At 39.8% G+C, this 12,515-nt stretch overlaps 1 long non-coding RNA gene across 12 annotated transcripts; it reads left to right on the top strand.

Moving 5' to 3' along the window:
- The first annotated feature begins 873 nt into the window (after positions 1-873).
- LOC136227458 (uncharacterized) lies at positions 874-8,596 on the top strand. Of its 12 annotated transcripts, XR_010688082.1 has the most exons (9): positions 874-1,273; positions 1,360-1,713; positions 2,030-2,098; positions 2,375-2,446; positions 2,609-2,674; positions 3,723-3,808; positions 4,212-4,433; positions 4,519-4,605; positions 4,700-4,758. It is a non-coding gene; the product is annotated as an uncharacterized lncRNA (long non-coding RNA). The 12 variants fall into 12 exon arrangements; XR_010688085.1 differs by lacking the exons at positions 4,519-4,605; positions 4,700-4,758 and adding an exon at positions 6,198-8,596; XR_010688084.1 differs by lacking the exons at positions 4,519-4,605; positions 4,700-4,758 and adding an exon at positions 6,006-6,184.
- Positions 8,597-12,515: the final 3,919 nt, after the last annotated feature.

The raw sequence follows: 12,515 nt of genomic DNA, 5'->3' as shown, positions 1-12,515 counted from the left end.
AACATTGAACTCTCTGTTATCATGTTCTTTTTTTTTAATACTGATGATGTTGTATTTCCAGATTCTGTCTTCAAAAATCATCGACGTTGTTCCGTCTGTTGGACTTGGATTGCTGCTTCTTGACAAAGCGTCTTTGGGCAAGTTCAATCGCCGAATTAACAAATGGAAAAGAAGGCTGATGTTTGATGCCGGAAGAATGGAGCTCATCTCCACAGTGCTTGTAAGCCTTCACAGTGGTCGTCTTCTTTCAAGCTAGAAGATCTTGAAATCGATTTCACTGAGTAGTGGAATTTGACGGTAAAGGACCACATGTCCCTTTCTTTTCTTTTCTTTCTTTTTGTGTTCTCTTTTAATGCTCACTTGTGTCGCGCTTGAAGATAAAGCGACACAACAGAGTAACTAGTGTCGCGCGTTCTATAAACGCGACACAACTAAGTATTCTGTGTCATCACTTATGTCATGCTTGAAGAGCGTGTGTCACAAACGAGTTACTTCTTGTATCGCGTGTCTTACAGTGTGACACAAGAACAAGCTTGTGACGCGCCTTTACCAAAGCAACACAAGAAGTGTTTTATCTTTGTGACACGCTTTTATAAAAGCGATACAAGGAGTATGTTATCTTTGTGTCGCTCCTTTTTAAAAGCGCGACACAACTAATACGAACTACTATTTGGAACGACCTAATTAAGCTTAATTCAAATAATTAGGTACATGATTAAAACATTGAGGCGTCTAATTGACAGGAGACAAGGTAAACAAGTTCAGATTCCTAAGTATATAAATCAATCGGAGACTAAATCATAAAACGGGAAGGGGTTAGCAGGGATTAAACCTGAATAAACAAAATAAGGGGGATTAAAAGAATAAAAAGCCTATCATATATTCTTAATTAGGTTAGGATCATTTGGCAGCCCCCAGCCTCCTGTTTCATTCGAGACTCTTCTCTTCCTCCTCATCCTTCCACATCATGAATCAATCAAGAGCTTTCAAGCTCTCGTCCATGGCTTTCGGAAGTCCGGCCGCCTTTTTTTCTCCCATCTCTCTCTTTGAAGCTTTCGTCCATGAGCTTTCAAGTTTCACTCAAACCTCGATCACTTCTTGCCGCTCAAATCATGCGATTGGCTTCCTTATCGTTGTCGGAACTTCCAATTTATTTTTCGCCGGTTCTTTTCTCCGGTAATCTCTTGAGAATCGCTGGCTTGAGTCAACCGATTCGGTGACGGAGTTCTCTTGACTTTCCGATTGTTAAGGCTGCGGCTGCTGATGCCGAAGGGTAAGACTTGCATATTCTTTTCTGAATTTAAAAGAAAAAAAATGGAAAAATAATGGCTGCTGATGCTGGGTTTACTCAAGTTTCAGGTATGGAAATGTTGTTCAACACTTGTGGAGCTACCAATATAGCAGGAAGTGGGTTTGAGGAGAGGAGGGATACTGCTTTCTCTGTGTTGTAAAACGGTGTCGTTAGTGGGCATGGATTTTATACTACTAGCTATCAAGCTGTGTATGTTTTGGGGCAGTGTGAAGGTGATGTTGGGGATTCAGATTGTGGTGAATGTGTTAAAAGTGCTGTGCAAAGAGCTCAGGTTGAATCTGGTAACTCTATTTCTGGCCAAATCTATCTGCATAAGTGCTTTATTCGTTACAATTATTATCCAAATGGGGTCCCTAGAAGATCATCATCCTCATCATCTTCTCATTCATCTTCTTCTTCAGGTAAATCTTGAAGGAGTTGTTTTTCCTTTTCCATAGATAAACTTTTGTTGATTTGTTTGATGACTGGCAAGTTTTATTGGGAAATTGAATTAAATCTGTTGGTCACTTTCTTTCTGTCAATAGAGATTGATTGGCCAAATTGAATATAAAAAAAGTAATCATTTTTCTATTGTTTGTGTTTAAGTAATGTGCAATTAATATGGAATTAAATTTGGTGTGATGTAGGGACAGGGCAGAATACAGGTGCAGCTGAAGTTGGAATTAAAAATATGGAATTAAAACATTTAAATTTGTTTTTCCTTTTCTATTATATTAGGAGGTGCAGCTGAAGTTGGATTCTTGATTATTTGCTTGCTCTTTGCAGGTTTGATGAAGAAACATGATGGTATGCTAATCAGATTGGATGTAATCTTTTTTTTGTTTTTTTAAATGTTTTAGGCTTAATACATGGTATCATATCTTATTCAGATTATCCGATTAGCCTCCGTAGATACTTCATTAGTCTCGTGAACTTACTTACGATGGACTATTACTTAAAGTGACTTATTAATTAACCTCCTCAGACTTGAAATTGAAGCTGAATTTTCACCCTTTAAGCGTTGTTTTTAAAGATGTGATATCAGTGCTATATATGTGTTATAATTTGAATTTGCGGGTGCAGACATGTAGAGCCTTCTAAAATCTTTGGCGAGAGATTTCCTGCACTGGTTACATATTTCTTCTTCTTTACGTGGTAAGATATCATATACATTTGAGTTGCAGGCAAATATTATCATTTTGTTTGCAGATCCAATTTTGAGGCTAATCTACCACCCTAGCAGATGCTAAAAATCCATTAACCTCTGCCTTGTATTTGATTTAAGGAATAACTGATTGGTTTGTGTTTCCTGTACAGGTACTTCTTAAATGTCATCTTCAACATACTCAATAAAAAAGTCTACAATTATTTCCCATATCCATAGTATGTGGATTTTCTCCTTTTAGATCAATTATGGATTCATCTTATTAGTACATAATCTATTGTATACTGCACTATGGTCATTCCTGGTGCTTTTGAAATTTATTACTTTATCTCATAATTGCTAGTCTGCTCTTTCTTCAGTTTTGTTTCTGTTGTACATCTCCTGGTTGGAGGGGTATATTGCCTTGTTTCTTGGTCTGTGGGTCTTCCCAAACATGCATTAAGTTTCAGTGGCTTCAATTTCTATATTTACGCAACAATGTTCAGTAAATTTGGATCAATTTCCATACAGTTTTAGTGCTAGTTGCACATGCACAGAGTATAACACACACGTACATACAACTGCACTCTTCAGGTTTCCTTAATGCCTAGAACACTTGGATGTAAGAAGAGTATGGTTGTGAAATTTAGTTGTTCATATCAGAAGTAGATTTTCCTGCTTTCTCTAAAATAAAGATTAGATGTTCGTGTTATATTTTAGGATGACGAATGTATTGTACTAAAATCCTGTGTACACTTGAGGCATTCCATACAAGTTCTTAATGGAGACACTTCATGGGAGAACTTGTCATATTGATATTATGACTGACCGTGAATTTAGTTCATTTCCTTCACGTAATGAATGTGATTGGTGCACATATGAACCCCGGCCTCGTGCCTCCCTTATATTGCTCTGTAAACAACTCAGTTTTGACTCTGCCATTGCTTTTTCAATTTTCTAGTTTCAACAGAACTATGGCATACAGAAACACATAGATAGTTTTCAATATGTCAATTGTATTTGTGTTTCTTCATATTTCAAGCTGGGTTCAGCAGCTTTGCTCTTTATATTGTGGAGTTGCTTTCTTAGTCTGACTTCAATTAATTTTGGTCATTGACAATGACTAATTGCTAAACCATATATACATATTATTCCAAATATAGATATTTGACTTGTTGAAAAACCTTTTCTTGATCATACTTGACTAGTTTTGAATATGTGGTCCTTATTCATCAATGAGGTGAATAATTAAATGTCCATAATTCTATTGTGTGGCTTTTAATACAGGGCAAAATCTACAGATTTTGCAAATGAAGAAGACGAAAGCAAGAAGAAGAAGAAACTGAAGAGTCCAAAAAAAAGAATCCTATCAAGTACAAATAATTAAAGAAGGCTTTAAGTCTTTACGTAACCCTTTGGTATTCCAAGGGTATTTCAGACCTTTTCCCACAAGAGTATTCTAGAAGCAGCCCATGCTAATAGAATGCACCACACCTCATGTGAACCTAAGCCCGAATCAATCACAGCCATCCATCACAAGGCTTATTGATCAACGGCTAGGATTGAAACATTTGTCTTTGTCCTTGTAGTACTTTTTACTTGTTGAGCACACCTAGCAATAGATTAAATATGTAATTAGTACCTATGTATTCCTTTAATGAGAAATCAAAGTTATTGAGACTTTACCTCATTCAATATTCTTATTGAATATTCATAGCTTTCGACTTTCAGGCATTATTTGGCTAACTCTTAACCTTCTGTCTCCTTTACATGTAGATGTTCCAAGAATCAGGTGGCTGATTTTCAGAGCTTGAGCCTTGAAGATATAAGGCATTCATTTGATTCTGCAAGAGGATTACATAATACATAACCTTTTAATGAGAGCTTGGTACTCCTATAACAAAGACACATATGATGCTGATGTGCTCTCCATGGACGGTTTTAATGACTCTTTATTAGAGTTCATTGTGCGAGAAACAGAAATAATTACATGCAAAGGTAAGTCGTCTATAACAGAAAATTGTGGACTATCATAAAAAGTGATTTTGTAAAGATGCATGATCTCTCTTTCTTTTCAAATTAGATGGGTCATTATGGGAATCCAGAGGAACACCCTTTCTTCCCCGAACATTTACCTGATTCGATGATTCCCCCCTTGCAGAACCAACATGTGAGGATCTTATACAGCTATACACCTAAACAGTTGCAGCAAGCATCTGTTTGACCTAATTTAAGCTGATGATTGACTTCTTTAATAAATTCAGGCACTTACATTAGATAATGGGATGAATTGAAATGCTCTTAGAGGAAGTTATCATGCCTATGACTCTAGTTGCCATTAATGAAATTGTGATTCCACTAAGAATTACCTATCTCTTTTAGATGGGTGTCCTATATTAGTTCATCAGCATCAGCACTAAGGATTGATCTTTTCTTGCAATATAGTAGTTTCCTTCACCTTATCCAAACAGACTATTAATCGCATAGTTCAGAAAGAGTCAAATTATATTCCTATTATCTTTCATTAGGAGACAACTTAACATCCTAGGATCACATGTATTAATTTTCTTGTTCCTTGTGGTGGACATGCAAAAACCATCAAACCATACAAGAGAAAATTGGTTGTTACATTTGATAAGCCTAGCATTATTAGGTACCAATACCTTATTAGCATCAGATAATGTATAACATTCAGAATGCCTTATTAGCTATTTTAAGTGTTTTAAGCATGTTTAACTAATATGAAATAATTATAATTCAACTTTTGATGGTTTGCGTAGTGAACTTTTGACAATAGACATTTCTAAGAGTGCTTTCTTATTTTTATTATTTATTTTGAGCAGGTTTTTTGTGTTGCCTCTGTTTAAATTTTCCTCGTGTGTAGAACTTTTCCTTATGTTTTTGTTTAAATTTTCCTCGTGTGTAGAATTTTTATGCTATCATAGCTCTCTTCAATCCAAATTTTTATTTATTTTATTATTTTCAATTTTGATTATAAAATTTTATGCTAGATGCTGGAAAATTTTATAATTTTTTTTTTAAAATATCAATATTTTGCGTCGCACATGAGGAAGGAGCAATACAAAGTGTACCAGATTAATCGGGGAGCTTGTGTCGCGCACTCTTGGAGCGCGTCACAAGAATTATCATATGTTGTGTCGCACACTCTAGAAGCGCGTCACAAGAGTTATCGCTCTATTGTATCGCGCGCGTGACAAGTGCGACACAACAAATGGGTAGCTTGTGTCGCTCTCCAGAGCGATGCAAAGTTCTTGTGTCGCACCCCTGTTGTGTCGCACAATAGTGCGACACAACAACCTGAAAAAGTGCGACACAAGTAAGCATTTCTGTACTAGTGATCCATTGCTTTCTTGTATTTTGAAATTTCATGCTTTGGCAGTGGATCATCTCTTTGTTGCTTTTTATCTTCCGTAAAGATCGCATTCGTTTCTCTGTTGCCGCTGTGAATCTTCTTATTTCTGATAAAAGGAGGTGTTGTGTACACTTTCTTTTCTTTTCCAATTTAAGATGACTCCGTGATTTTGCTTTTGATGGTGGACCATGTTGCAGAAACTCAAACCATCGGCAATCAATTATGTTTGGCCAAAGATCCCCGACTTTGCTTTATTATCGGCTTTCATTCGATTTTCAGCTTCAGTGGCAAGCAAAAAGAAACATGATACTTGGCTTTGTTGCATTATTTCCCCCTTTTTTTCGGTGTAAAGAGTTATACTCAGTACTTTTCCTTTTGATAATATGCAGATTAAAGAATGATTTTATCTGTTGCATCTTGATGAATCGTGATCGTGATTTTTGACGAAGTCGTCCCTGGGGCTGCTGTGTATATTATCACATATACATGTACAGTCCCTATTGTGACAAGAAAGCTTGCTAGTATCCAAAATTAGAGGACAGATCAATCATTGATCGAGTCCTTTAATAATGGTGCTATCAAGTTGTACGTGCATCACCAACTCTTGTTGACAAAGTTTCCATCATTCGGCGTTGGATTAGAGCTCTTGAATGTAAGTCCATAACCAGTCCCTGTCCCCACGAAGGGTTTGTCGGTGCCAAGAAGTAGAGGCCTCTGAACATAAGTGCACAACCGGTACCTATCATGACAACAAGTTTCCTGGTGAGAAGGATTAGAGGCCGGATCAGTTAACTGATCGGTTTCCTCTTAGTTAACTGATCGGTTTCCTCTAATCACAGTGCTACCAAGTTGTTCGTGTTGCACTACCAATTATTGTTGATGAAGATTCCATCATTCAGTCTACTTGCATGTTGGATTGGAGTATGAACAAAGTTGTTAATGATGTTGCTGTTGTGGACATCAGTGCACTACCAATCCATTATTCTGATGACGGGTTTGCTGGTGCCAAGGAGTAGAGGCTGAATCAATCAATTTAATGGAGAAATAGATGGAGACATTGTCGGCATCCTTTTGCATAAGACATACAATCCTTCAGCATAGATGGCCAGAAGTATCCATGTCTCCTTATGAGCCATTTCATCTTGATGCCTGCCTGGTGAGCTCCACATACTCCTTCGTGGACTTGTTTCATAACTTCCATGCTGTCTGGAAATCCTAAGCATTTCAGTAAAAGTCCATCTACATTTTTGCGGTACAAGTCACCTTCCATCAATAAGAAGTTCAATGCTCTAATCTTGAGGGAATAAGGTACTCGTCTTCCTGGGTTCGACAAATACTCCTTGATGGGACTCCTCTAGTCACTAGCTAGATTGACATCTGTATTGAATGTCTCCACTTGAATTCCCCTCTCCATGATGGAAGGATGTCTGTGCTTCTTGATCATTATCAATTTATGGGTGAGTTCTTCTGACATTTTCAAACCAGAGGCTATTTGAGCTAGCTCATTAGCCTCCCAGTTCATCTCTATTGGAACATGAAGAAAGGAGAAGTCATTGAATTCCTGCAGTAGTTGAACAACGGCTGTATAATATGGAGCCAAGTTGAGGCTAGTGCATTTGTATTCTCCTGATAGTTGCCTCAGCACGAGTTGGGAATCCCCTTGGATCAAGACTTCATCTGCTCCTAACTCCCTGAAGATCTCTAGGCCAATGACCGCAGCTTCATATTCAGCCTAATTGTTTGTACATTTGAAATCCAAGTTGAAAGACATTGTTGTTTTGGTTCCCATAGGGGATATAATGACTACTCCTGCTCCTGCAGATGTCTCGGTGCTAGATCCATCAAATTTCAAAATCCAACGAGATTTTTCAACACTGAAGATTGGTAGATCTTGATCTATTTCATCCTTCACATCAAGTCAAGGGTGATCTGCAAGGAAATCTGCAAGTGCTTGCCCCTTCACTGATTTTTGAGGATAGTACACCAGAGTAAACTCTGCCAAAGCCAGCGACCACTTTCCAATCCTCCCGGTTGTGAGCGGCTTATTCAACATGTACTTGATCAAGTCAGTCTGAGATACCACCAACACCCTTGCCCCAATCATATAATGCCGCAGTTTGGTACAAGCAAAATACAATGTAAGACAGAGTTTCTCGATTGGTGAATATTTTACCTCAGTTGCATTCAAGAATCTACTCAAATAATATATTGCCTGCTCATATCCTTTGGAATTGTTTTGTGCTAACAAGCATCCAATGGAATCATGAGCGGAAGATAGATAAAGTTTCAGAGGTACACCTGGCCTTGGCGGCATAAGTACAGGAGGTTTGCATAGATACTATTTGATACTCTGGAAGGCTTGCTGATGGTGTTCCTCCCATTTGAATTCATCTTCCTTCTTTAACCGCATCAAATCAGAAAATGTCTTAGATTTTCCAGCCAAGTTAGAGATGAACCTCCTGAGATAATTCACTTGCCCCAAGAACCGCTGAAGCTCCTTTTTTGTTTGAGGGGAGTTGGACTCCATGATCGCCTTGGCTTTGTTCTGATCTATCTCCACGCCTCTTTGGTGCACCAGGAACCCGAGGAAGTTTCCAACTTTCAGCCAAACGCACACTTGAGGGGATTAAGTTTCAGTTGATGCTCCATCATCCTTTGAAAACCACATCTCAAGTGATCTATGTGCTCTATTTCTTTTTTGGACTTTATGACGATGTCATCAATGTAAACCTCAAGATTTTTTCCAATCATATCATGGAAAATAGCATTCATGGCTTTTTGGTAGGTAGCACCTGCATTCTTCAATCCAAAAGGCATGACCAGCCACTCAAATGTCCCAATAGCACCTGGACATCGAAAGGCGGTCTTTGAAGTATCTTCTTCAGCAATGGCAATTTGATTATATCCTGCCACACAATCTAAAAAAGATAAAAGCTCATTGTTAGCTACTGCATCCACCAACATGTCTTCCATGAGCATCACATACACATCCTTCGGAGTTGCTGTATTAAGGTCTCTGAAGTCCACACAAACTCGTAGCTTGCCATTCTTCTTTACCACCGGTACAACATTAGATAACCATTGAGCATACCTGATGGGTCTTATGAATCCAGCTTTCAGTAACTTTTCAATATCTTCCTTCACCTTCAATTCTACCTCTTTGGACATTCTTCTGGGAGGTTGTTTATAAGGTTTGAATTCTGGCTTCATTGGCAGACGATGCTCCACCAACTTTCTACTAAGTCTAGGCATCTTATGATACTCCCACGCAAAGTAATCCTTGTACTCTTGCAACAATGCAATGAGTCTCTTTTTGATGTGTGGATCCAAAAGACTACTGATGTATGTACATCTTGGGTTCTCAGAAGTTCCCAAGTTCACTTCCTCCAATGGATCTCTGGCTAATGATCTATCATCCTCTAGTGGTGAAGGAGCTGGTTTCAACTCATCTATCTGGATGACGTTTTCACTTTCTTCTTCTAGAGGCTCTTCTTCATAGATTACTTCAGCACCCAGGGCCTCCAGACCTTCTTCCTTCTGCAATTCCTCCAACACTTGCTGCACTTGGGCTTTTTCTATGGCAGCGGCAGCTACTACTATTTCTTTCTCATTATGCTTACTAATCATCGATTTCTTCGATGATCGGTTCTCCCAACGCTCCCCAAGCTTTGGATGGAACGATGGCTGATGGTTGGAGGATAGCTTTCTCTTTGTTCTGACATTGCTTCTTCCAGGTGATACTTTTGGGTCCTCCTCTCTTGCTTTCACCTCTGAACTCTATTGGACCCACAGCTCCATCATAGTACCTTGCCTCCACGGAATCAGCTTGAGTTGTAAATGGTTTCCCATCTGCCCAGACAACTTCTACTTCATTTCCTTTCCAAAAAAGCAAGAATTGATGGAGTGAGGACGGCACACACCAATTGGCATGAATCCAGTCTCTCCCTAGCAAGATTTGATAGTTTGCTGTTGAATCAACTCGGAAGAATGTTGCCATAGATGTGTTGCTTCCCACAGTAATATCTACTGGTAGAACTCCTAAGGTTTTGGTGGTTTCCCCTGTGAAAGCTGACACCATAACCTCTGTGGCGATTAGATCTTCTATTGACTTCCCCAAGGTCTTCATCATCCTAAATGGCATGATATTCACTGCAGAGCCATTATCGATCAGCACTTTTGATACTGGCTTGCCATTTAGATGTGCCTTGATGTAAAGAGGCCTGATATGTTTGGTCATGCTATCTGCAGGTTTCTCAAAAACCACTCTTTTTGGTTCTCCTGGGCCACTCGATTGAATTGAGACCCCACTGGTGAATGAATCTCTCTTCTCAGGAATAGGTGAACTATTCCCCTCTTCAGCATGATGATCCCTTGAATTTCCTAGGAAATCTGCTGGCAATATCACTGATGCTGTTGCACATTTGATAGGTATCACCATGTCACCTATTCGCACATTTTGAATGATTTCCTCTGGCTCCTCCTCTGAAACTATTGGTTCTGTCTCATCAGCTTTCACTTCTTCTTTTTCCAACGGTTCCCCTACTTCATCTTTCTCATCATGGTGTCTTTCAATAGTTGCCCTCTTACGTTGCATCCTTCTCTTCTGTGTTCTTGTAAGAGGTTGGGGGAACTTTTTATGGCGTACCACATGCCACTTACCAGAAGTTTCTGCTTGAGGCACCACAAAACGAGGTCTCCTCTGATTGGCAGTTGGGGAATACTTCTCTCGGTGAAATTCACTTCCTAGAGGTTTTTGATTCCTCTCAGTCTGAAATCTTCTTTCATAATGATTCCCCCCGATGCTCTTCACTTCTACTCGAATTTTTGACTTCTGACCCCCTTGCTCCCTGATGTTAGCTTTGAGTTCATCAGGACCTCTGAGATACTCCTTAGGGATCCAAGTATGGTAACTTCTGCCTTTCTCCTTCTTGGACTCTGTAAGTCTCAAACGAAGGTCTTCTTTCTTCCGGTTGCGGACATCTCGCATATCTACTTCCACCATGTTCATAGTTACCACCGGTGGAAAAGGATCTTCATCAACCAACATTGCTTCTTTCTTCTCTGGGAACTTAAGAGTTCCCTTGTTGATTCTTTCCTGAACTGCATTCTTGAATCCCCAATAATTGTTGGTTGCATGATTCCAGGAATCATGATACTTGCAATATGCCTTCCCTTTGGTTTCCTCTTTTGTTGGCAATTTATGACCTGCAGGCAAAGTAATAAACTTCTCCTTTAAAAGAAAGTCAAAAAGAGCATCACTCTTGGACAGATCAAAGATGAATTGCGGAGGTTTATTATTGAAAGATTTTTTTGCTGCATCATGTCCTCCGGTGGAGTGTAGTAAGGGGAAAACATGAGTCCCTGTACTTTTAAGATCTACCACTGCAACCTCATGGTATATTTCTTGGCAATAAGTTCACATGGCACTCTTCTTTCTATGACTCTCTTCCCTCAATAGATCTTCGTACTGTGTCACCTTGGCAGCTAACTCATAAAAGTCTCTGAACTCCATTCCTTGGAACTTCTTCCTCAGCTCGATGTCAAGTCCCCTTTGGGCCATCTTCACGTATTCCACCTCTGGGAGATAGACATTGCATATGTTCCTCATCTTTTTGAAACGAGAAATGAAATGGTCTGCTCTTTCACCTCCCTTTTGAGTAAGCCTAGAAAGTTCTGCAACACATACTTCTGGCTCTGCTCGGAAGAATTGAGTGTGAAACTGCCTCTCCATATCTTGCCAACCATGGATGGAGTCCTTACGGAGAGTAGCATACCAAGTGAAGGCTGGTCCCATCAGAGAATTTGGGAAGAGCCTCAACTTGAGATGGTTGAAGTTAGGCTAGTTGGCAAGTTCCCCACATTGGATCGTGAACCTTGCTACGTGCTCCAAAGTCGACAAGCCATCTTCCCTAGAGAATAGGGAGAAGTCAGGTACTCTGTATCCCCTTGGGTAAGGATTCTCCATGTCAATCGCATAAGGGTAAGGCTTGTGGAACTCAGGACGGCCAACTTGACAAAGGCCAAGCCCATACAGCTCTTGGACAACTTCTCTCACAGCCTCCATATTGAATGCTGGAACTTGTTGAGGCATGCCATTCTGATGGTGACCGTAAGGCATATGAAGAAATCCAATGTTCCTTCCATTGCCTCTATAGTTGCCCCCCATGTCCCCAGTGATATGGTGGCCTCCTGCCTCCTCATGATATGAAGTTGTGTGGGAGGTAGGATTAGTGTTTCCAAAATATTGAGAAACAGGTGACTTACCAGTATTTTATCGGCCTGCTGAACTAGCTGCCTTCTGCAAGACAACTTCATCCCTCAAGGGTGGAATTTGATACTTCTCAGCGCCGGACACCCCACGTCTCTCGTTGGACTCTGGGGAACCTTGAGGAACATGGTTTTCTCCATTCTTGATTACCCCTGGTTCTGATAGCTTCTGGAGTATTTTATCCATCTTCGAATCCATATCACTCCGCAGAGCTTCCATATTCTTCTCGATGGAACTGAAACGCTCCTCCAAGAATGGTGAATTTTGGATCTCTATAGAGATCCATGATTCTCCTCTGGGGTTAGCAACCTTTTCCCCTTCGATTCGTCCCACCATCTGTGGAACATTGCCTATTGTCATGACCTCTTCTTCTTCGGAACTGGCAACTACAGGATCTTTGTTTCTCTTATAACCTTTCTTCGGCGGCATTGTGATTGTG

Source organism: Euphorbia lathyris, chromosome 4, assembly GCF_963576675.1.
Source record: "Euphorbia lathyris chromosome 4, ddEupLath1.1, whole genome shotgun sequence".
Lineage (NCBI taxonomy): Eukaryota > Viridiplantae > Streptophyta > Magnoliopsida > Malpighiales > Euphorbiaceae > Euphorbia > Euphorbia lathyris.
Note: the sequence above shows the minus strand (reverse complement) of the source record. Positions and strands in the feature narration are given on the sequence as shown.